At 39.1% G+C, this 26,145-nt stretch overlaps 1 protein-coding gene across 10 annotated transcripts in view; it reads left to right on the top strand.

Moving 5' to 3' along the window:
• The window catches only part of ADARB2 (adenosine deaminase RNA specific B2 (inactive)), a 312,048-nt gene that overhangs the window by 11,922 nt on the left and 273,981 nt on the right, over positions 1-26,145 (top strand). Inside the window, exons 2-4 of one of the 10 annotated variants that reach the window (XR_014579191.1) lie at positions 1-14,827; positions 16,452-16,548; positions 17,332-26,145. The exon at positions 17,332-26,145 is cut by the window's right edge and continues 35,848 nt beyond it. The exons of 2 other annotated variants lie outside the window; for them this stretch is intronic. The gene's annotated coding sequence lies outside the window, so the exon portion shown is untranslated. 7 more of the 10 variants (XR_014579192.1, XR_014579186.1, XR_014579187.1 and 4 more) reach the window with 7 other exon arrangements.

A 26,145-nucleotide genomic window follows, 5' to 3' on the forward strand; every position in this document is an offset into this window, starting at 1 on the left:
AAAAGAAAGATTGAAAGCAGAGTCAAGATGAAGAGAATAGGAGCCTGATCCTGCACTGTCACGTGGGAATCTCTTTTTCAGAAGCACCGGGCACTACCGCTTATGGGGACCTTCATCCCATGGGTCATTCTCCCATGGGTGGTCATGTTGTCTGCTGTGCAGATTGACCTCAGTGGTAATCTCTATGCAGGTTACGGTCATGCTAACTGGCACTGTCAGTAATGCATCACTGCCAAATTAGAATTTCAAAAAGAAAGCAAGGAAGTTAAAACTGCACGCTCAGGAAAGCACTTTATTTCATTCCTACAGTACAGCATCAGAATTTAATGTTATAGGAGGTTTAAAAATACACTTGCATACCACAGAAGATATCAGTCTAGACTCCCCATCTGTTGAATGCCTTGTTAGTAAGTAGCAGTTCAGTATTTGACTTAAACAGAAATCATCATGTAAAAATGCTAATAATTTCTCTACGCTGTTTTGTTACTAATGAAACTTCAAAGCTATGAATGCATATGTTTATATTCAATTTCTATTTATATACTTAAACACAGACACTCTAGTACTATGAATATTAATGTGCCAATATGTGCTTCAGCAACGCGTACATTAACGTACATGCATATTCATATAAAGGGCTGAACTCATAGAAGTTTTGTCCCAGGTTTCATAAAGACTTTGAATCAAATCCTTATTTTTTAATAAACATTGGGCCATATTTCCAGGAATTGGTTTGGTTCATAACGTTGTCTTTTTGTTCTAGTAGTATCTCTTTTGTTCCTAAGTGTGTTTTGCACGTGCTGCATCACTTGTACAAGCCTGTGTAGAGGTGACAGTGCTGCTTCCACACTCTTGTCCATCCTCCTTTGTCTCTGTTTTTAGTGCATTTTGACCATACACTGTAATCCCCTATGCCATAATTGATTAATTATCAGCCCCTCAGTTTCAAGTTCTGAATCTTTCTCTTAGGCTCAGACCATTTATAGGCTCAGCTGAAAGGAGAGCATTGAACATCTGCCTCATAACTCATTCCTTTGCATCTTGTACCTATCCTAATTATTGTTTATTCTTTATTATGAGTGGTTCTTTAAGCGTGAAATGTTAACTGTGTTATCTGGGCTCTTAGCTGACAGAAATCCATGCAGGTGGGAAATAATGAAAAGTCAGGAAATCCACCACTCATATGCCTTTGTAGACTGTAGACTTTGGGACCTAAAAAATCCATTTATTTTCTTCAAAAATCAACTTAAAGAAACTGACTGGGAGAGGGTAATGACAAATTGTTTCTTTGCAGAGCTTTCATCAGATTATGTTTTCAAACGTTCTTCACAAATATGTGGGATAGAAATACTCATATTTGTATATGCATGAAAAGTAAATACATCTAACACTTTCATCCAGCCATCCAACTTCTGAATGCCAAAATCTGTGGTTTTCAGAAAAATCACATGGCAGGGCCTGCAGCTGCACCAGGAATTTTGGCTGTAGCAGTTGCAGCCAAAAGCCCAGGTGAGGTGTTCCTGCCCCAGGAGGACAGGCTGGGCAGGGGCTGGCGACTCCTTCATACCCAAGGGGACGCTGGCTCTCAACTTCAAGGGGAGCACAGGCACCCTTTGGCCTCAGTTCTGCCACTCTGTGTCCCGTTGGGTGGTTGGTCCCAGCCTGGGTCAGGACAAATGCTGGATGTAAGTGCACGGCATGGGTTTACCCTGGGCAATCTCAGGTCAGAGGGCAGTGGCAGTGAGGCCGAAACTTGGGTCCTGGGTGAAGGGATTGCAGGCTACAGAACTGCTGGTGGCAGTGAAAGGTTTGTTCCCTGTCAGAAGTTCACATCTAAGAAATCTGGACAAGCAGTTCAGAGAAGCTATGTGAAGACAGTTTGCTCAGAGCTTGCTTGGGGAGCATTTTCTCCACTACACCTGCCGTGCATATTTTTAGAAGCAGTTGGGATCAAGATTTCAAGGGATTGAAAGGGGATAAAGTACCCATTTGCCATTACCTGTTTCCAGGAGGAAACCATGGGATTCACAGCATGAAGGGATAGTAGAGGACAAATTTTACCAAGACACTGTGTTTGTCAGGACAGATAAAATCGTGACAAAATATTTCTTTACTCATCCCACCTACTGTCCTAGTTACCCTCTCAAGCACCAGCTAGCAGCACAAAGATTTATTTCTCCAAATGGAACTCGCTTATCTCAGAATGTCACACAATTTATACAGTGATTGCTTGTTTAATTTCTACTGCACTTAATGCCCACGTGGGGTTCTTTGTCCAAAGGACTCTGTTCTCTTCAGTCCGAACTGGGCCAAAGAGGGAATGTCACTGCTTACTGCTAGCTGCTGGGTCCCTGGCAGCTCTGTTACTTGCACAGTCTGAACCTCCCAGAATCTATTGCAGTGTTCTCCTTAGTGAGAGCTCCAAATGCTTCTCAATAGGGTTACTGCAGGTTTTGGATTAATACTGTAAAATACTATCATTATGGGTATTTTTATTATGTAAATTTAAGAAGAATGAAAAGAGCATCTGATTTTCTAAAATTTATTTTTTCTTTCACAACTCTTATGTGGTTACCCATAAGCTTTTTAGATACTATATTAAAAATTAATTTCAAATATGAATAAGAAATAGCAGGTGCAGAAAGCTTTGTCTCAGAATTGGAAATATGAGGTGCCTTCCTGGAGCTTTGATTCCAGTTTGCTGGTTTCCCAAAGTGCACAGAACAAGTGTGTCTGTGACCAATGGAGCCCATGAAGCATTTTGAAATTGTCTCTAGTGCTCATTTCTTTCTCCAGGAAGAACTAATTTTAAATATTCCAGCAGGCCTTTCCAGAGATACGGTACCTTTTTCCCCTGACTGCATCTTTTTGCTGTTTGTTTTTTAAGAGATCTCGTCTCACAGATGTTTACTTACAGCCTCATATTGCCCAGATGCATCACTCTCTTCTCAGGCTCTCTACTCTGTTGGTTGGTCCCCTCAGCTGCTGTCTTTGGACAACAGTGTATCAGGAAGGAGCCACTGATTAATGAAGCTTGGTTAGACTAAATTTGGGGGCAACAAAACATTTCTGTATAAGACAGTGTTGGTGGTGCTTGGGAGAAATGCAAGACTGTGCAAACAAATCTATACTCGAGAGGGAGAGCTGATGGTGAGACACACACGAGACACTCAGTAACCTTGTCTTCTGCACTTGCTTTTTACCATGCATGGCCAGAAAGTTTGTTTTATGAAGAAGTCCACGAACCCTGTTTGTCTATCCAGGTGCAGGTCAATGACTTCAGTTCAGCGTGTGCTGCTGAAATGCTGGGGTGGTCATGAGATGGTTCAAATAGCAGCGGGTCTCCTGGAGGTACTTGCACTTGAACTGCTGATGGATGTGCTGCTGGGTGGGGAATCCTGCAGCCACGTTTGCCATATGTTTTTTGGTGATATGATGGGAGCACCGTGGCCTGGTGGTGCTCCCAGCCCCATCAGCAGGGAGGATGTGTCTGTTACTTGGTGTTCACGTGGGGCTCGGGGACAGTTCGCACACTTGCAAAATGGATTTCAAATAAAGGAAGCTCTATTTTAAAATTAGCAATGCTGAAACTTAAAATTATCTCTTCCTTTATTACTAGGACATATTTTTAGGACCTAATTCATGTCTCGTGTGAATGCAGTCCACCCACTGCTACGTTGGGAGTACTGAGCTGGAGTCTGAGGGCTGGGTGTTACATTTTCCAGAAATAGGTGCTACCCAAGAATTTGAATATTTACATTCTTTGCATTTTAAAAAATGTATCCACTGACTTTAGGCCTGTAAATAGTTTAAAAATTGTGAAAAATTAAATTATTAACTGCTAGCCTTTGTTTTCCTATCACTTGATCCTCATTTTTATTTTGGTTGCTTAAGGGGGATCTTTGCTTAGTTAGTTTGCAACTAGGTGCTGCAAACTGGAAAAAAAAAAGTCTCAAACATAGCCACAATTTCTGGAGGGAAAACAAAACAAAAAAGTATGTTTCCTGTTTTCTGCAGTCTTGTCTTGAGCTGCAGTACCACAGTGGTTGGCACCCATCAGTACCTGTTTATGCCCCACTGTCTTCAGCGGTCAGTGTGAGGCCAAAACTAATGATATACCTACATTACTTGCTTGCTGGAGCACCTGCAGCTGGTGTTCATGGTGGTAAGCTCAGCCAAAAATCTCCTCCTGGGAGCCAAGGGCAGTGTCTGGCCTTCGGGGGAGTCTCCAGTACCTGGATCAGTGGCGGTGGCTTTGAAGCATGGAGTTCAGTATGTCTCTACTAATTAAAGAGCCCTGCTGGTGCAACATTTAGCAAGCTTTCAAGCTAGATGATGAACTTCAAGAAGACAGGAGTTTACTTACGCCAGAAACAAGGCACCGTTCTCATTAGCTCTGTTGCTGCAGGCGGAAGCGGCCTGTGGATGCGTGCTGGACCTTGCCCTTCCTGACTTCAGCCACACCACTTGCAACTGTTTTCATCATCCCGTTTCAGATGTCACTGCCCCACACTGAATATTAATGGTGTTAATGATGTTACGAACAGAGAGTGTGACCCTGCACCCCTTATTCCCAGGAGCTGTTCTGACACAGCAAGGTAGGATAACGACGCAAGCCGGTGTGGCAGGAGCAGGCCTTTGCCTTCTTGTCATGGTGGCCAAAATTTCCTCACGCTCTGCTCCTGGACCCCATCTGAGACTATCACAGTCTCACCTGGAAAGACCCATTCTGAGGAGCAGGGCAACAAGATTTTGGCAACAAGTAGTGCAGCAGGAGGATTGTCTCAGTGCCTCTGTGTTTGAAAGGTAAGCCAGCCCAAGGAGGCTCTCAGTACTGCCACATCACAAATAAATCAGAAATGTAAAGGATGTAAAATGTGTATGTTTTGCCATAGAACAGGGATAGAATTATATATTAGAAAATAAATAAATAAATAAATGAAAACCACCTGCACCTCAAGTTGTTATTTTATTTAAAATAATAATAAAGCCTCTTATTTGGGCACTGTACTCAGCAGATTAATGTGATCAACCTAATAACCATGTTCTCGAAAATGTAAAAAAGCCACATATAGAACTTGGGAAAGCTGTTTCATACCTTTACATAAATAAGGCAAAAATAAATGAGAAATGTAGAAAATGCAAATCATATCTGTTCTCTGGTTTAATCTATCATTATGGGAGCTTGCAATAGGTAGGATTAGAAAATGATTACTGAGAAATATTATCGGTATACAGAACACTTCAAATCACTGAGGACTTTCATTTAAAATAAAACCATCAGCAAAAGGCTATATCAATACATGAATGGAGAGGAATCAGATATTTCTGCCACTGCAAAAAAATTAATAACGCAAGTCATTAGCATTAGTGCAACTTGCTTCTCTTTCCAATTTACAGCCACATATCTAGATTAACTGTAAAATATTCCTAGGTTTAGGACACACTGTCCTCCATTGAATGCTTAGCAGGGAAAGGTTATTAACGTTGAATGGGGACTGTTCTCTCAGGAGAGCTGCAGATAAAATGACCAGGGAAAGAAATAGCACAACTTCTCAAATTAGCATAATTAGTAATTATCTCTTAATAGCCCCACTTGGCTTTGGAGACTTGGCACTTGAAATTCCGCTTAAAGTTCAGTGAGGAAAAACAAATTTCACGCTGAAATGTCTCAATAACACAGCTGAGCTGCTGAGGTAATCGTCTGGTTTAGGTAAAGGGAAGGAGATGAACATATGGATAGCAAAGATCTTTCCTGTAAGCACTGTGTTTGTGTTTGCATATGCAAAGCACACGAGGCTTAATGGTACAATTGCGACTTTCTCCGGGGGTGAGGGGAGGGCAGGAGGATGAGAGAGACTTTTCTCCTTTAATGGAGAGAAATAGATGAAGATAATAAACTAAAACGAGGAAATCCCATCCATTTTGCACTAGAATGGCGTGCTTTCTTTTGCAAGTCTAGCTGAAATAAAAACCCCTGAGACAAACAAGCCTCAGGGTGGATAGAAACAGCAGCTTTTGTTGTAGCCAGTGGCAGAACTGAAACCTTTGCCCAAATGGGTACTGTTCTCCAACATTTCACTCAAGGCAAAATCAGATGAATGAGCAAAGCGCCTGGTAACCCTAATTTTTTTTCTTTATGTGGCAAGAAAACAGATGGTTCTCTTTAAATGCTTTTGGCTGGGAAAGAACAAAAGAGGGAGAGATATATTTACATTTTTTACATACCTAAACCCCAGTTCTCTTTATCCTTAAGCAGAAAGCAATTTTATGAGCCCATCCTGATTGGAACAAGCCTTTTGTTATTGAGAAGGCACTTTTTGATTTACATGGTGCACAGCTGGTTGGAAGCTTTCCACTAGGAAACACATACGCAATTGATAAACCTTCCTGAATTAGTTTGAAACAGCAAAAGAGGTTTTTTCACCCTATCCCCTTTAACAGGCAGGTAATTCATGCTGGGGGCCAACACAACCAAAATGGATTTATTGAAGTGACTCTGTAGAGGGCTTTTTGTTGTGGTTGTGTGTGGGTTTTTTTGTTTGTTTGTTTTTGTGTGTGTGTGTGTGTGTTTTGTTTTGTTTTGATAGGATTGTGGGTTTTCTTTTAATTGCTGAATCTGAAGGTGTAGGGAGTCAGGCATGCAGTGGATGATGCCACTGATGGCTTCTCTTGGGGTAGGATCAGGTCCCATAGAGAAGAGGCACTTTCTGCTCTGCCTGCAGAGCGGAGAGCCCCTTTGCTGCTGGGAAGTAACTCTCCTTTGGTGCCTTGTCAACACACAAAATAGGAAAGATGAAGATAAACTAGTCCAAGGAGGTTGGCAGCTGTTATAAAACTGATAGGCTGACACCCTCATGGCCAGAGGAGCGAAAGGTTTGGCTTAGAAATTCTAATTAAGGCTGGCCAAGGTCCATTAGCTCGTCTTCACGAGTAGCTTTGCAGCCTCACACCCTATGTATCACCCTTATTATACAGGTTCTAGGTGAGAAATGTGATTAAGCAATCTGCTATCCTGTGTTTCCAAGGCCCAGCCTCTGAAAGCATTTCAAATGCCTCTATCAACCAATAAAATCCATTTCAAAACTCAAAAAGAGCATGAAGGCAAAGAGGGAAAAGGGAGAAAAGAAATGGAAGCAGATCAAAAGAGGTGAAATGACATTTGAAAAGTATGGAAATGAGGAGAATATTGAGACGGAATTAATTACAAAAAATCCTAAAAGATGAAAAAATCCAGCAGGTCTGATGTAAATATTTGCAAGCTGACAGAAAGCAGGGAGATGGGGTAGTATCACGACGAAATGCACACGTTTCTCCCTGTTCTCCCCCACTGCCCTACTCCCGAATGAGCACTTGACAAATAAATTAAGCTCAAGCACTAACAGTGAAGAGAACACAGAAAAATACTCTGACGGACACCTGAGATATCTCCCGATAGGCTGTACGTGGGCAGCTGCTGAGAAGAAAATGCTACAAAAGAAAAATGCCCACTCCTTGACAAGCCTCTTTGTTGAGTGATTGATATGTTTCTGCCTTCCTCCTTCCCTATAATATTGGGAATGGAACTGCTGCTTCAAGGCCAGAACTATTAAAAAATAATAATCTGTGAATACTAGCTTGATTCTTTATTATTTTTTTAGAGCATATAGCTGGAAGTGGTGAGCGTTGATTTTCTTTGGTACCCCAAACTATTTTTTAAGGCAGATTTTTCAGAACAGGTCTTTGTCATTTTGCTGTAAAATTTCATATGGGGAAATATAGGAGTTCCAGTTGAGTAGTTGCGTGTTTGTTTTAACTTGCTTGTACAATTCATTAGAAAGATGATCTTGTTAAATTCAAGAACCCTGAATTTGATTTTTTGGCTCTGCTGCTGTCGTCTTTGCGACTCTGACAATCTGCTTGCCTCCTCTCTGCATGGAGTCCATGGGGACAGAACGAATACCTTCATCATTACTATTTATAATCTCTGCACGCTGTGAGCCCTTTAGAGACCACTAAATTATGTCTGAAATGACATGGTCCTGATCTGATTTTGGACCTCCTGGTTACTATTGTAAAAGTAATAGCAACTTTACTAAATGGCATTAAGTTTCATTTCTAGGCATTGAGGGAGCTGAGTGTGTAACCTGCAGGTGAACTTTCAAAGGCTACTTCTTTGACTTTTGATCTTGTCTGACAGTGACTAATTACTTGACCTAATTCTGCAATGCTTGACAAACCTTAGTGAGGTGTAAAGAGCATTTCTGTTCTGCTAAAACCAATGATAGAGTGCTCAGCACTTCCGTCAGGATTGGACCTTTAAAATTGGACCAAGCAAGGAAGAGGAAAAACGTCCAAAATAGCCTGAGCAGAAAAATGCCTGAGGATAATTCTTTCTCTTTAAAAATGCCATTGGGTCATACTGGCTTCATAGGTAGCAGTTAATTGTGTTAAGATGATAATCTGTCACCTTGTTCCATTTTTTCATTCCTTTTTCCAATCTTTGGAACCATCAATTTTAGCTATTCTTGAATTGCTAGTAATTCAGAACAGGGGGTGAATAAGAACATACTGTGTATTACATTTGTGTTGCTTTCAAACAGAGTTAAACATAGCCTGTATATACAGATCATGGTAAGGAAATATCAGTAATTTTAAGTGAAAGAGTAAATTGGTCAACCTAGCAGACCAATAGGGCCTGGCCTATTCCTTCATTTAATAAACTATGTCAATATTTTATGCTGTTCACATTAATGTCATTCATTTTAGCTTTACTAATAAAAGATGATGGCTGGTTAAGCAATAGTGGAACAGGATATCAGGAAAGATATTAGAAAAAGAGAAGTGGGTAAAAAATAAAATTAAGCCCTATGTCACTAGAACGTACCCATAAAATTTGGCAAGTAACATCAACTGACACCCTAGTTTTGATTTCTTTTGTTCATCAAGACTAAAGTACAAATGAAATGGCACATGAAAAAAAAAATATATATATATATATATAGTGTACTTCTTTAGCTTCAGATCAACTATTAAACACTCAGGAGGTGCTAATGATGGGCTTTATACAATCCTGTCATAATTTCCACTTAACTCTCCCAGTGGTTATTAACTACTAGAGACTACTGTTATCTGGCTCCATCCTGGGTGGTTCTGCTGTTTAGCTCCTTTTTGTTTTACTAGCTAGGTGCCTACCTCAGGGGATGTTTAGAGGCACAAGGGATGCTAGGTGATCATTATAAAATAAAGTTCAGGAGAATGTTAGTCTATGTGGTATTATTAGCATGAGGCCATTTATTGACACAAATCAGAGTATATAAACTTATATACATGAAATCCCACTGGATTTTTTTTATTTACATTCTAAGTTTTTTATTCACAGTGAAATTACTGTCACAGTTAAGAAACTCTTAGTGTAGTATTTCTCATGCAGAACCTTGGAAAGCCATGAATGAGAGAAGAAGGAACTGGGATTCTTTTTGTTTGCTTTTTAGCTTTTGGTTGAGACATAGGCTATGCACTCATACCTTTTCTGAAAGAGTAAAAAGCTTTCAAAAATCTTTGGAAAGAGTGAAAAACTTGTTCAGTTTCACACAAAAAAAGTAGACAGATTTCTTTCATATCCTGCACTTTAAACCACTGTCTTTTTCTCAGGCTCTTCTTAATACATGTAAGAGACCAATTTAACATATGTACCTCAAACCAGTTCATGTTAAAATGCATTTCATGCACTGGATTCATTGCTACAGCATTTTGGAACCATTTGTATTTAGAGTCTTGGACTCTTCCCATGGTCTTGGGTGCAGCCCTCCTGTCACACCACACTCTCTGTACAGGCTGTGCCTTGTCCCGTCTCGTAGCCTGGAATGCCTGTGGAAATGGGAATCCTTTCTGCTCTTGGTGTCTCCTTCATCCCTTTCTTCCCTCCCCTTTCATAAGCCACCCCAACCTCAACAATAATAACAACAACCATGTACATCTGCAGTAATAAAATCCACTAACAGGTAAAGGCCAAGAAGAGCTTTTAGCTGTTTTACATTCTCAACCTCTAAAAACTGTGTCAGGGCATGCCTTAGATTCTGAACCCATATGAACATGGAATACTTTCAGTACAGCATACATAAGGCTTTGCTAAATTGTTTCCTAAACCAAGAAAAAATATTCCCATTCTTTTACATTTGCCAAAGTCAAACAAATTCCCCATTGCATGCTGAGCTAAGGATATCTCTTTGTCCCCGAGCAAAATACTGTAGTAGCCACTGGAAGCCTTATAATTAACAGAAACTAGGAGAGATGAGTTATTTCAGTAGGTCATAATTTAATAAGTGGAACATACCCAAGAACTGTGCCACTGACGAACATTGAAACAATGAGCAGGTAGAACATGCTGTAAAAATTGAAGTGGATCTGGTGAACTTGGAGAGAAAATGTAAAGGTGACCTATTTGTAGCGCGCACACTATTTTCTATTTTGTTTTACTTACTTTCTTCTCAGAGAATTCAGTTGAACCCCAAACGCTTTTTCTTAATCTGGTCTCAGCATGGTGAGTAAGCCATTCCCCCCTAGAAAACAAGATATGGATGTCATTTCGTTCCACAGAAGTGCCAGTCAGGGTACAACTTACATCTTCTGGTCTTGGAGGATACACAAAGTTGTATAGTAACATTGCAATTTACTCCAGGAAAGCAGATCACAGATGAATTCCCAGTAGTCTGATGTGCCATGTACAGCTTCATTTTCAGCACCACTCTCTGAACCATCTGTGGCATGTACACGTGCCTTTGCAGCATAAATACTAGGCTGCAAATACCAGAGTTTATCCAAAGCGTGTATCGGTAATGTTGGTAAAGGATCTGTTCATTTACCAGTCAGTCCTTTGCTTCTCTGTTTCCTTCTCCCAGATATCCATGGTTCCACAAAGAATCTGGTGTCATGATAGAGATGAATTGTCATTGCATATTTAATTTTTAAATATAGTGTTTATCTTTACCTCCCAGTGACCTTGGATGGGTTCAAAAGAGACCGTATGCATTCACAGCTTCTAGACTTTCCACCTACTCAGAAGTGGTGAGGCTATACCTGGAATACTCTGTCCAGTTGTGGGCTCACCAGTACAAGAGAGACACAGACATACTGGAAAGAGTCCAACAAAGGGCCATCAGGGTGACTGAAGGACTGGAGCACCTCTCCTGCGAGAAGAGGCTGAGAGAGCTGGGACTGTTCAGCCTGGAGAAGAGGATGCTCAGGGGGATCTTATCAATGTCTATAAATACCTGAAGGGAGGGTGCAAAGAGGATGGAGCCAGGATCTCCTTAGTGGTGCCCAGTGCCAGGACAAGAGGCAGTGGGCACAAACTGGACCACAGGAGGTTCCATCCGAGCATCAGGCAGCACTTCTTTACTGTACGGGTGACTGAGCACTGGCACAGGTTGCCCAGAGAGGTGGTGGAGTCTCCTCCTTGGAGATCTTCAAAAGTTGCCTGGACGGGGTCCTGGGCAACCTGCTCTGGTGGCCCTGCATGAGCAGGGGGCTGGACTAGATGACCTCCAGAGGTCCCTTCCAACCTCAGACATTCTGTGATTCTGTATAATTGTATATTCTCCCTTAAAGAGCAGGCAACCATAAAGCCTCTATTTTGGAAATAATAATAAAAAATGGGAGAGAAAATCAAAACCGAAAAGATCTCAGTCCAGATAATTATATTGAGGTTTAATAACCAACAAGTTGCTGCAGACACAATGAAATGAATCAGAAAAAAACAGTAGTTCAGCTTGCAGCGGCATGAGCTGCCAGTTTTCCGTCTGTCTTCCGATGCAGAAAGAGCTGAGATCTGCTTTAAATTCTGACATCTGGTAAAGCGTAGTGATGTATTTTTCGGCACACAGGCTAGTACATCGCACAACAAAGTATGCCATTTATGAGGCTCTCTAAATATAGGAAAGCAGTTTTTTTAAGTAATGCAGTAAATAACAGAGTGGATATTTTAGTTCAAGGGAATGCATAAACCTTGAGGCTGAATTCAAGGAAGAACGTTTTTATGTGGATACAGATCTTGGATTATCAGAACCATATGCCTACCTGTCTCTAGTTTCTGTATTACCCAGTGATCATTACTGCTTGACATCTTGCAATAAATATTCATAATTGACTAGAGGTGGTGATATGAGAAACAAATTGATCTCATAGAACATGGCCAAGAAAATCTGAGCTGTCAATTTCAAAACTTCCTTACATGTAATTATGGGTCTGCATTGTTCAGATTGGCATGGACTGGAAATTAGAAGTCTCAGCATCGCCAAATGCCTTTAACTGTGGAATCTCAAAGAAAATGATTTCTTTGCACATTTCTTGGCTGAAAGGAAAATTTTGCCGTTGATTTCCAGTGGAGCTGGAGTGGAGCTTCAGATCCTGCAGCCTGCAGGACTAGCTCAGAGCTGGCCAGCCTTCTGCCTCTGGCAGTAATCAACCGCGGATGCTTAGGAAGGGGACTAAGCACAGGACAAGCTACGTAGGAAATCTTCCTATATTTAAAGCAAGGAAGTTGTGGGAGTACCAGGGCCAGAACTTAAACCTGAATGGGTAATGAAGATGGCTGCCGCTGCCATGTTGTTCTTTGGAGCTGCGAAGTTTTAAGTGCGGGACAGATGGGACAGAGGAAAGTCAGCGATGTCCTCCTTTGCTGAAACTCCAGTGGAGTCAGTGGATTGCAGTGACTTACATCAGTGCTGCACTTATCTGTAATTTTCAAAATGATGCTCTGACTCTCTGACTCTGGTTTTGCTATTAAGAGATTTAAACTTTAAAAAACAAACAAACCTGTTTTATCATATTTTATGACTAATTACTATTATTTTACCGTGTACTAGGTTTGTGTATACTCACATGTAAAATCCTATTTATTTCCAAATTTTCTGCTCTAATGATTCCTGTTATTTGTTTAGTAGCACAACATAGTGTGAGAAGAAAAATAATACATCTGTTTTCCTTCTATATCAACTCCAGAGCTTTACAATCCATCCAGCCCACAGAAGTCACTTTCCCATGGAGCAAGAGCAGCTCTGAATCCTCAGCTTGCAGTGCCAGGGGACTGGTTTCTTTGTACATGGCCCTGTTATGCTTGCAACCTGGCTGCACTGCATGTTTCCATTGGCGATTACAGGTCCCCCTTACCTTGACAGTATTTTCAAAAATCTGTTGGACTCAAAAAGCTTAGATCAGGCACAGACAGTTGACTATGAACAACAGATAGCCAGCATACAAGCATAGGTAGGTGTCATAATATGCTTTATTCTCATCTAACCACATGCACGTCCCATTAAAATAAATGTGGCTTTATTGATTTAAAATATATACATTTCTAATAAGCTGTGCTGGAGGTTATGGACACAGCAATTTTTCGCTCAAGTGCATAGAGCCCATGTGCATCTAATTAAATATTTCCTAAATTTTTCTATTGACTACTATTTTCCATGCTGATCAGTCATAGACAGTGATTATTTTTAGGCCATTTATGGTTTCAAATTTTGGGGGATATGTGTTTTCTTGACAAAGAACACATGACATTTATGTTCAACGGGAGATCCAGAAAAAATGTGTTTCTCAAGAAATAGAAGTATTGTTACTGGCTGAAACAAAGCATGACATGGAGAATAAAATATTTAGTTGCCATTTGTAAAACCGGTGCATAATTTAAAAAGTTTTAAACTGAACACCTACTGATACTGCCATGTTGGTAAAAGGAGTGGCTGTTGTTAAATCTGTATGTTTTCAGCTGAGAAAACATGCTCTTTATTGTACTCCTCCAAGATGAGGTTATGTCTGCCTCTTTGTTTCCCACGGCACCTGCAGCTTATACAGATATATTGAAGAGAAGTTGTTTGGGTTTTTTTGAGTATTCCTTGCTCCGTTAATACATTGTTCTGACACAGGTGTGTTGCCAAGGATGGAAAGCGAGTAGGACTGGGCGGATTTGACATAATGTTTTAGTCCCACCTTCTCTTGCTCTTTTCAAATAAAAAATAGCATTGGAAGCCATAGGAAGGGCACAAGGTTAGGGAAAGAAAATGTGGTTATTGAGTTTTCCATTACTCTGCCGGTGGCTTTTCCTGGCCACATACTGATATGCCAAACCCATCACTAATAGCTTTGAGAAATTCCTGCATGTAGTGCTCATGCACACTTCTGTTATAATCCAAACAACATTAAACTTGCTTCCAGTTTCATACAAATTAGCTGCTCATCAACTCTGTTATTACACAAACGCGTAGCAGCTGCACTGCAGAAACTCATTACTGTGAAACTCCTTCAGTTCCAGCTCTCTTCTGCAACCTTCCTGTCATTTTACTCAATTGATTAACTCAATCCAATTTTACTATTAATTTAATTTCACTGTTGTCAAAGGCCTCATATAATTTTTCATATGTTTGTATCTTTTGGGCCCATCTGTGTCTAATACACCCTTAAATCAATTATTTAACAAACACTGTTAGGCCTTAATAATTTAAAGTATCATCACCAGGAAACAAGTATCCATTAAAAAGAAATATTTTAATAGGTATATAAACTGCAAAATCTAATGGTGTTGAAACAACATGGGTTATTTCGCTGATTCAAAGTTATATTGTTTATTGCATCTTGCCATATTCGATAAAAACTTAAGCTAGCTTCTGTGAAAAAATCAGCAGTTAAAGAAAAAAAAATAAGGCTTAAAGATCTTAGAGCTGATATCTGTGACTACAAAAATTGTTAATTATTGTCTGGCTTTTGTCTTAGATCTGATGCATTCTGGATGTGTGCACTCAGCTGATGATAAAACTGCTGTAGGTTTCATTTGGAAATGAAATGAAATGTAAGTTCTCTGCACAGTTCACTTTGTATTTTCTCCTGCAAAAAGAAAAAAAAAAATAAAGCAAAACAAAACCAAGAACACCTTACTGTGAATAATCAACAAGCCTATTTTTGTTCCTTGAGTTTAAAATGATCCTCCTCTCAGCTGTACTAAGCTTACTTCCATTAAGTTTGCATTAGTATTACAGTGTAAAACATCACTGAGTCCAGATATGAACATGAGTGAAATAATGATCTGAACCCAATAGCTTTGCAGGCTTCATGTGGTTGAGATTACTATTTTTAAAATTGCAGTGTCAAAATATATTTTTTCTTGTTGCAGATGGCAGTCAGGCTTTTGTATGCCTATTGGTGTTTCGCTGCCAGAGTTTGGATCCCCTGATGATTAAAGTTACCATCACCTCTTCTGAATTTCAGCATTGATCTCTGACATGTGGCTTACAAAGCCCATCTAGGTGGTCAAGACCAACAAGCTGATGAATTTTCTTCTTTCCTGCTTGCTTTTTCTGCTCCTGTAGCCCATCAGCCACCCAACCAGTATTACGTATCACCATGTCATCTGCAACAGGCCTTGGCCAGATTAACCAGGTTGTGTGTTACAGCTCCGTCATCCATGAACCTCCTGGTAGCAGGTTACTGGCTCATGAGCAAATGATTTTTTTTTTCTATATATCTAATCCAACCACCAAAAATGGGGCTCGGAGCAAATTTGCCACCAACAATATCTATTACTGTTATCAAGTAGTGATACAGTAAGGGAACGTCACAGGAGGCCCTTCAAAGCAGTGGAGATGCTGAATGATGGAGGATAAATGTTGGTGGAAAGGGTATGGAAGTAAGGGCAGCAGCTGTACACAGGTGAATGTAGTTGTACTGATTTCTGTGGGTGATTGTTGGGAAAGGAAAGGACAAACGAAGGAAGAGCTGGGCAGATGTGGCTAGTGGGCTTCTATGGGGAGCTGTGGAGAGCATTAAGGTGCTCATGTGAGACACCGAGAAGGAGTCACTGCCAGTCGGCAGAGCCCTCTGCACACTGAAGGGGTTGGGTTGCATGTGGTGGACAATGGGAATGGGAGAGATATTCGGGGGTGTTGAGCAGTCCGAAACTGATTTGTTCCTAAGTGAGTTAGAGCTCCACTTACAGAATTACACAGAGCCCTGTATGCCTAAAGCAAACACTCGGTCTCTTCTCTGAGCCCACTGGAATTCATAACTGGACAGTAGTGGTGTAACAGCCCATGCCGAGTGATTGTGCCAACACCCATTTGATGTCTCCATCTATAATAGTCATATAGTATAGGGCTAATGAAAAGAACACGCAGCTAAATGTTCAGTGTCTTCACCTTTGAAGTCAATGTCTTTGTTTCACCTTTGCCTTTTCTGTTACAGCAGGAGATCTGTACTTGGTTGCAACAGTTCATTACTTTGATCTTATCCCATTAAGTGGCCCGTCATTAAACAATGTGAAGAAAGTTTTCCAATAAAATCTATCTCAGCAGTGGTGACCAGATAAGTTATAAAGTGGGAGATTTTTCCTGGTCTATTTTTTTCTGGCAAGATAAACAGCAAAATTGTCCAGCATTTAAAAATTAAGCTTGTTCCCCTACCCCTCTCCACTTCTGCAGTGAAATGAAAGCTTCTTGAGGTGTGAGTGTCCAACTTCTCTAACAAATCTGTGAGCACAATAGCCATGGTCTGACTGCACAAGACCTCACAGGCATGGTATGTTTTTCCTCTTGTGTTATTTAATACCTAGCATTACAGGGTTTCTGCATTATGCTGCAATATAAATAATAATAATAATGTAAGAAGATCATTTCCTAAGTAAATCACCAAGCAGTCAGTTCTAATACTGTACTGCTATTTGTTTTACTTGGTCTGTGTAGATAAAACCACAGGTGTTCTTTTTCCATATGAAAGGTGTCTGTAAAGCAAATAAGATGGGCGCCAGCTGCCCAAATTGCTCTGTAATGCTGTTTAAACAGTGTGCTTTGTTATTTCCAGGAGAAAATCTCTTCTTTTTTAAGTCTGTATATGGCAGTGTAAGTTCACTTACACGTACAACAAATGTTCTGCTTAAAAAAATGTCATCGTTCAAGTGACTGAATGGAATAAACCAAATCTTCTTCAGCAAGCACCAGCAACATAGGTGTTGCCTGTAGGAAGGTGCTCGTTTGGGGTTTTATGTCACGAATTTGTAGGTAAAACTGGAGACACTGCAGGAGCCCAAATTGTATTTGAGTATCACTTAAAACATTCTGTATGAGACATAAGCCCCTGTTGTCCTCAGTTCTTATTTTGTGGCCAGTATAACAGTTTAGGAAAGCCCTTACCCAATAGCTAACAAAATGTTGAGACCCTTTTTACATATGCAGGGCTATCTTAGGGAGTTAACCCTCAGTCTTTCTATTGTGCTGCTTTAACCTACAGGCTATACAGATAGATAAAAAAAAAAAAAAGGTTTTAGTTTTCGTACTTCAAAAAAAACCTTCTTTTTCTTTCCAGACTACTGAATCAGGTCCCTGCTTGTTCTTTTTTGCTCTTCCTTGCCCCCTTCCCAAGCCACGCAATAGCAGCAAATGAAATGCTGACAGCATGTCCACTGCTGAGGGCAATTTCCACTGATGGATGACATGTCCATAACAGGTGAATCATCATTCTCATTTCTGTCTTTGAAATACATTAGTAACTATTAGTTGGTGTTATCACTGGACTTGCCTTCGCAGCAGCTGCACTGCTCTGACTGCTCTACTTTGTCACTGTCTGTGCCCCTTTGCTTGCCCAGCATTTGACATTATGGACATTGACCTGCCGTGGCCTCCCTCTTATTGATATAAATTTCACTATTCTAATCCTTTGGCTTGTTTTCTCACTTTTACCACTTTAGTGCTTATTTATTTTAACAGGTCCCTGTTACCCAGGCATAAGTGAGATCTTACCCTCTTTGGGTAGCCCAAATCCACTATACATGTGTTAGATGCATCCAGGCCTTGGAGGAGTTGTAACCCAAATTCTGAATCTTCTGATGACTATTCAGGAACTTGCTTTGTCTTCTGATGGCTTTGTGTGAGGTGCTGAGTATCTCTTTATAGCCCTTGATGTTGTTGTCTGTTTATTCTTAGAAGGACATTCTGTATGAAATCGTAATCAGTAAGGAAGGGAATGAAAGACTTAAACAAAAGTGGCAGTAAAAATGGTCACTCAAATAGCTGAAATGAAAACATTCAAAATCATCAGTTTGGTTTTTTTTTTAATCAGGGTTTTGATAAAGTGTAAAATGGGAATGACTGGCATCAGGTCTTTAGTAATCCCAGGTTTACTGTGTTTTAGTACTTAGAATAAACCTGAAAAGCTTTTTTCCACCTCAGCCAATAAGGAGGATATGATTAACATACAAAGAAAATTGGAGATAGAATTAAATCACGTTTCAAACAGACTTGAGGGGTGAAGATTTAAAAAAAAAAAAAATGCCTCTTAGTAGGCTCAGGAAATAAAATACAAGAGGAATCACGATTTTCTTCTTCACTCCCTGTCCTTGAGGGTTTTGTGTTCCAGGCACTGTGGAATATAAGGTGACAGAAGCCTTACCAAAAGGATGCAACACACTTGAAGCTCTTTCTCTCCCCGATGGGCTCATCTGTCACCTGCATTTCTACGTAAATAGCCAGGTCACAAAGAATTAATCTTGCAGAGGTCAAAAGTGCCATAGCATTTGCCAAGCAACCTTTCAGTTCAGAGCACAGATTAAGCAACCACAATAGAGAGGGAGCCTGATGAATCGATCATTCAGCTTGGGAGAAATCATAATCAGCTTCCCTGTAAAACAACGCCACAGGAACGTTGCCTCAGAGGCTCCCCAGGACTGTGGCAGACCCCTGGGTTTGTTACCCTTTAGGGATTCAGCTCTTGTCTCCTGCACTCCGTGCATGAGATGTGCAAGTCCTTCTTCTCCCCAGGGTGCTGACAGGCAGGGTTGGAAGGGTCACGTTCTTCCATAGACACTGCTCAAAGACTTGGTCCAGTTTCCTTCTCCTAGCTCTAACCCAGCATTATGCAAAGAACTAGGCAGGGAAACGGCATGGGAACAAAAGAGGCCCCTTCTAGCACTTTCCCAAATCTTTGTTAGCTGTTCTCCTGCTACATTATTCCTGAGCACGCATTTGTTACCGTACTAGAATACAGCAAGAAAATATATTAGTGCTCAGTGCAATACGTGGCTGGCTCTCAGTCCTGCACCTGCAACAGTTTCTCTTCAGCCCTGCTGGAATAAAAATAATTTCTTGCAAAGTCGCTTACACTTGCTTCTAACTTTATTGTAATAGACACTGACCTTTTAAACCACTGAGCCTATAGGGGGCTAAATTATAGAGTTTACCTCCCTAGATGCTCCTTAGCTGTCATAATGAAGGAAGTTTACAGTGGGAAAGTGAATGAAGCAAGCATGTTTTTAACCATATGGTAATTATCTGCTATCTGTGCAAAAGACATAAAGTGTTGTTTACCAGTTGTGAAAAGAGCATCTGAGAAGGGATTCCCTGGAGAGGGAGTAAGGGAGATTTGGCACAGTGGCTGCTTTTCAGATGGCTTGTAATAGACCCTATAAATTTGGAATATGCAGTTGTTAATCAGTGAAGATTGGAGATGGTTGGCACATAATGTTTTAGTTTTAAGGGGCAGGTGATTGTCTTGCCAAGCAGACATACATATATATATGTGTATATATATATATTTAAAACTCTAATTGAATTATGCAAATGCATGATTGTTGCTTGAGCTTTAAAAGTAAGAACAAAGAAAAACATGTAAAATGACGTCCTTAACTCTTTGATATCTGATACATTAAATAAGAAGGAAAAGTTAATCGGGTAGTAGAGTTATTTTAAGACTAATAAGCTATTAGCAGTGTTCATACTCTTAAAAAAGTATAATGTAGTTTGAAGTCTCTTTTCTTCCTTTCAGTACTGAAGTAATAAATTCTTTGCTTCTTAAAAAAGGAGGGTGGAGAGAACGAAAGGAGAATGCGTCATAGTTATAATTGTAACCGCACAAGATTGCAAATCATTTAATTTTCAGTACATTAAATTATTTAGAATAATTACCATGGTTCATTTGCACAAATCTACTTAAACTACTTTAGCATTTCAATAGCAAGAAAATTAGTTGTGAAAATCCAGCCAAATCATTTGCACTATACTGCCTGAACCTAATGCACACTTATGATCCCTTAAAATCGCTCAGTAATGCATAGACTGATTCAGCCTCAGGCATGCAAAAAACAGTTTGGGGTGAAAACTGATGTGCTAAGTGTCGACTAAAGAGCACTCATTACCTTATTTTATTTTTTTAAATTGAGTATTTTCAGCTTTAGTCATAAAAACAGCAGTTTTTCTGTACTGAATGCTGAAAACATTTGCTATCTAGTTAATGCTTATTTTTTACAAAATGCTCTTTGAAGTGGTGGGCATCCATGCTCTAGTAAAAACGCTGTATTTTGAAATGAGAATGTGTCTGATCAGTCCCTAAATCAATTTTTCATTTGTGTATTTAAAAAAAAAAAAAAAAAAAACATTTTCTGAAGAAGGAAAAAGGTACATTAGTCACTTTTATTTGCACCTTCAGGTGGAGATTTCAGGAAGGTAAAATGAGAAGCTGTGTTGTATAGGTGAAAGGTGCTCATGAATAAGAATATAGGAGATACGAAGAGACAGGCTAAACCGTGACAAGATATAAGGAAAATAGAAACAGGATCCCAAGACAGAGCATGATCCTGAAAGGAGACACAAATGAGCCAACTGAAAAGGGTTTAAGAGAGCAAAGTTGTGAAAGCTGTGGGAAGGCAGGATGACGGACATTCAAAGTCAGCAACAAGCAGAAACAGCTAAAAGCCTTAAGACTGGGACAAAAAGAACCCCTTTTCCTCACTACTACATTCTGTCTCCTCAGCAGCTCCTAAAGCTGTAGGAGCTGAGCCATAAAGTCCTTACTCGTGTGTGCAGTCCTTTGATATCTGCCAGACTTTCAGCCAGGTTACTCACTGGAGTAGATGTTTCAAGAAGTCTGTAGGGTGTAAATTTTCCCTAGCAGGGTTGGACTTGATGATCCTTATGGGTCCCTTCCAACTAGGGATATTCTATGATTCTGTGATTCTATGGTTATTATCTTTCAGACCAGGCTCTAAAGCCCAGTGCACATTTATGGTGCCATTTAAATGAAAAACAATAATATATGATATAGTCTGAATATTATACTTAATGAGCTATATTTTCTTTTAAAATAAGATTACAGTGTATAGCCAGAACATTATGCTGCCATAAATTTCATGAGACTTTTTTCCAAACACCTCAGTCTATAAAAGTCAATGACTCACAAAGTCGACATAATCTACGGGAAACTTTGACCTTTTGTGTAATAACAGCCTTACAGCCTGTCTTGTCAATGCTCTGCTTCTTCTGAGTGTTCTCTGAAGGCCTTAGCAAAGTAACCATTATGACAATTTCCATCTGGAACTTGCATTTTAATAATTCCATAATTATTAATAATTATATTTAAGGAGTCTCCTTTATGCGGTGCCTTTTTTGCATTGTTACTCAGTGGCCCACACAATCATTCACCTCTTAAATCAGAGCCATCCTCCTTGTAGGACTCTAGGAAGCAGGCTGCAAGAGGTGTGATGGAGATGTTGTTTCTCAATGACTGTCAGAGCAAGTTGGATGTTTTTACTTAAACATGATAAAATGTTTATCATGTTTATGTCTATTTCACTCATATCTGATTGTAGGTTATTTAAGCCTAACAGCATACAAAGCCTTCTGGTTCTCACAGTACATCAACCCTTTTTCTGTCTTACAGAGCTGCCATTCACGGCATTTTCAGTCAGGGGCACAGAGGCTGAGCTCAGATGGCATTTGTTTTTATTGCAGAGGAGAACTGAGATGTGTTTGTGCCTATGAATTATCCCTCCTCACTTTTCTCGTGTCTGAATTTTCCTTGATAGATGCAAGAACATGATACCTATCCTTATTTTCCTTGGCTCGAGTTGCTAATTTTTATTTTCCTATGTTTCCCATACTGTAGAGCTTGTTCTTCTGATCTCAGGTCAAAACAATGTCTGTGGACTTCAGGGCTCCTCAGAAACAGCTGTTGGGTATTTGATTTCTGCAGATACGTTTATGTGTTGGAAACAGCAATCCTTGGTTACACTGGAAGTAACTGCGGCAGAGGATCTGTGGTGAGCCATTGTCATAAGCCATTACTCCCCAATAGGGTATATGCAGTAGACAGATAAAATTGACTTTCATTTACTATGATGACATTCAACAGAAGATGAAAATGATTTTTTCTGATTATTTGTATTGAAGTTCTTGGGTTTCTTGAAAGTGCTTTGTGTGAGACCAGGCTTGAATGGTTTTCTAGAAGGTCAGGCAACCAGAATGCTGCATCCTTCATGTTGGAGAGCATCCTACGCTGTTAAACAGTTACCTCATTCTTATCAGGGATCTGTGAATGCATCTGCTCAAAAAGTAAATAAATAGCTAACTTAGGCACAAATGTAGGTTGAGTCCTCCAAAAGTACTTCCCAATCTATGCTAATTGCATGAGTTAGGGGAAAACAAAAAGTAAAGGAGGAGGTTAGAAGGGGAAATAAAGTAATTTTAAAATAGTTAAATGAAATATTTTGCATTATTGCTCTCCCCGCAAAAATTAATAAATAAATAAATAAATAAATAAATAAATACATACATATTCTTCTTTGGCTGTGTTTTCTTGTTTTCATATATAAATTGTACTAAACTTTTCTTTCTATACTGGTTTACATATTTTACTTTATTGATAGTTTATTTTTGTGTCATTTCTTCAGCAAATTTAATAATACCAATAAAGTTATTCTTTGCTGCACAGGAGGGACACACACACTTACTCACACACACACATGCACACAAAAAAAAAAGACATTGTGGTTATTTTTTCTTCTGATTTGTCTTCTAAACCAGCCCTTGAGCAGTTCTGCAAATGAACTTGTGGGCTCCAGTATGTCGTCTCCATTGGGGTGGAAGAAGACATGAACTAATGAATGGTTCCTGAATGCAGAAAGCTCTATGAGGAAGGAATAAAGATGTCAGGTAGCCTTGTTACCTGTTACATACTCAAATATCTATATTTACTTCACTGTAGATAAGCTGAGAACTCCAACAAACAAATATCTGGTAAGCCATATCAGCATTCATGGTCTTGACAGTACTTATAGTGACTTGAGACTGGATCTGTACTGGTGACCAGTGCTTGTTTGAGGTTGATAGACTAAGGTGGACAACCGAGAAAAACATTTTATTACCTATCCTAATTTTAAGAGATTTAGTCTGAAACACAGGAAGAGCTCTAAGTCAGCTGTAGTCTGGAACAGTATGTGATTTTTTATGCTGTATAAAGTTGATGGTGTGATCTGGAACAGGACATACAGACTGCCCGTCTTTCACATATCTAAGTAAGAAATGCATCAGCTGTAATTCACTGAAACTTCCTTTATCTGTATTCTGCTTGTTACTTTCTTGGATCTTTTATTCTTGCTTTCTGATGTATTTGATGTTTGATGTTGACTGACCCCCTGCTACTTCACTGGGGGCTTTTTTATTAGTTTGGATCTTAATCTAGTACTTGATTCTTATCCTAAGTCCAAAATTCAAGATAACGTTTGTCCTTGAATCTATAAAATCAAATACAAGTACTTATGTTGGCAATTCCTGTAAGTTCATTCGCTTTAATTTCAATGAAATGCTTAAAGTTATGCATGCACTTGTTTGCAAAAAGAGGAAATTTAGAAGGTGCGACAGTGCAGTTAGGTAACAATTACTGTAATGTCTGATGTTTTTATTCATAATCTTCTTCTCATACAAAATACTTTTTTTCTCCTATCGTGTAAGGAACTAATAACAGAATGATTTTGTCTTTTCCCATATGCACCTTATTTTCTGCTTTTCTCAACAATCTTGAACAGTATTTTGACCTCTAAATGCTAATAGACACAGGTTAGTAACATATATCTTGTGAAGCTCTAACCTTCAGGTAGCCCATTGAGGAAGAATGCAAGAATACATGCAAAATATTTAATTCTGCTTTGCAATGCAGAGGATTCAGGAAATTGGCAAAAATAATCGCGGGAGGTTTTATTTTATGCTTCAAGTGAATAAGCCTGACTTTGGGATGTTGTACTCTTTTTTTCCCTGTAGAAAGACCAAGTGGCTGAGAATACTGGATGGAAATGATGGGATTTAGTTTTGCAGTAGTATGAGTTCGGTGTGTTTTTTGAATGTGAATGTGGTCTCATTGGCAGGGTTTGCAAACAGATGTGTGGCATTAACATAGTGGATAATTGGATACTGCAAATGAATTATCCAAATGTGGTGACTAACAGGATAATGTCCCAAGCTGATGTATTCAACTCTCCTTTAACGTTAAGAAGAGGGAAAAAAAAGAGTTATAAGAATAAATATACCTCTTTACATTTGGATTATTTAAAATCAATAATAGTCTAAGTTATCATTATGCAATTCAATATATTCATATATGCATATACATTCTTAGACATTGAATATATCTACACAGTAATATATATATATACACGTAAAGAGTTATGCTAATAGTATATATACCATGTTTTAGGAGATACATGATGTGCAGTAAAATAACATATTCTACCAGAGGGCCTTGCAACATTAAGAAAAGGTTGATTTTTCAGCACAATGCCAGAGTAACTCCTGTTATATCTGTAAGGGTAATGATGATAAAGTTTACATAAGTAAATCAGAAAGACAAAATGGTGGAAAATTGGGAGATCCAGCTATCAGGGACCTTACATGTTATCACATACATTGATCAAAAAGGGCAGAGGCACTGATTTTACCAGTCTAAAATCAAAAGGTGATCTTTTTCCTCCACTTCTTTTGTCTTTAATTGCCTTTTGTTGTACATTCATAGTATGTGGTCATTCGTCTTGGTCAGTTCTGTCCCTTTTTTCACATAAAACTTTACCATAGGAAGAAACAATTTGAAATTTTCCAATACAATGCTGTCATCAGCTGCATTTGGTATGGAAATTTTTCTAAGCCTTATTTTCCTTCCAGTTAAAATGAAAAGAAAATATCATGGTGAGTTATACATTCAGGTCCCACTGAAAACTGAATTGCCCTCCTGTCTGCATTTTCATTTTCAGAGTATTATGCATTTCTTTTTCTACATTAGCCAAGGTTTCCAAAAATCATCCTTATCATCTGCAGACATGGTTAAAATACAGTGCAGTATCTGGGTTCATATAGTGTGACCAGCATCCTATTTCTTAATTGGTTAATGTGCCTGCAGTGAATATTTTTGGTTATTGTTTTGAGGGATGTAGCAGGGGTCAGACATGCAGCAATTCTAGGATATTTTGCTTTGAATTTTTAACTCTGGAAACTATTTGCAGTTTATCATTACGGGTACAAAAATTGCCTGTTCTGCATTGTCTAAATATAAAATAACTTTTCATATCACATATCAGTAGAATTAACTTGCTTCCTAAGGTATTTGACTGCCCTGCTGATACTTTAAAATCTGTAGGCAGCCTGGGTAAAATATAAGATATATTCTCTTATAATAATTTTAATAAAAACAGCTACACAACACATTCAGAGATTTCATTTCAGGCATCACAGTTTGGTTTATTTACCCAGAAAACAAATTAGATATTACCTTTGTCTTTATTGATTGCAGCATTTAATCTAATGTTTATTTGGCTATTTAATGTGGAATTTTCGATAAAAACAATATCATCTGTGATATCAGATTAAATTCTCCTACAATTTAGTAGAGAGTGTTAAAGGATTAAAATATTCTTTTACCAAAAAAAAAATCAAGTTTCCTTGCTGGCCTATGTTTCAAAAATAAATTCAGAAAACAGATAAATTGCATTTCTATAATCTAGAAGATTGTATGCAATATTGGGCATAAAGCTCACAACATTGTTAACTATTTGAATTCATAAGATGTACAAGGCAGACTAAATCTATCAAAGGACTTGCTTCTGGCTAACTTATGTACTCCAGATGGATGTACATGCTGTTACATTAATTTTAATGTGTTTGCCTTAAAAGGTGTGTACATAGGTGTGCCAAAGACATAGCATTCATGTGCAGTAGGAAAAGCATAATGTTTTATTTCTGGAGTTCAGAGGGGAAGAAGGCAATAGTAATGAAAAGCTATTAGGCACAAGGGCTGTTAAAGGCATGTGGGGCTGTAAAAATTCATGTGTTATTATGAAAACCATATTCTGGAAAGAGCAAAGCCTTC

Source organism: Anser anser (genome assembly GCF_964211835.1).
Source record: "Anser anser genome assembly, chromosome: 2".
Taxonomy (NCBI): domain Eukaryota; kingdom Metazoa; phylum Chordata; class Aves; order Anseriformes; family Anatidae; genus Anser; species Anser anser.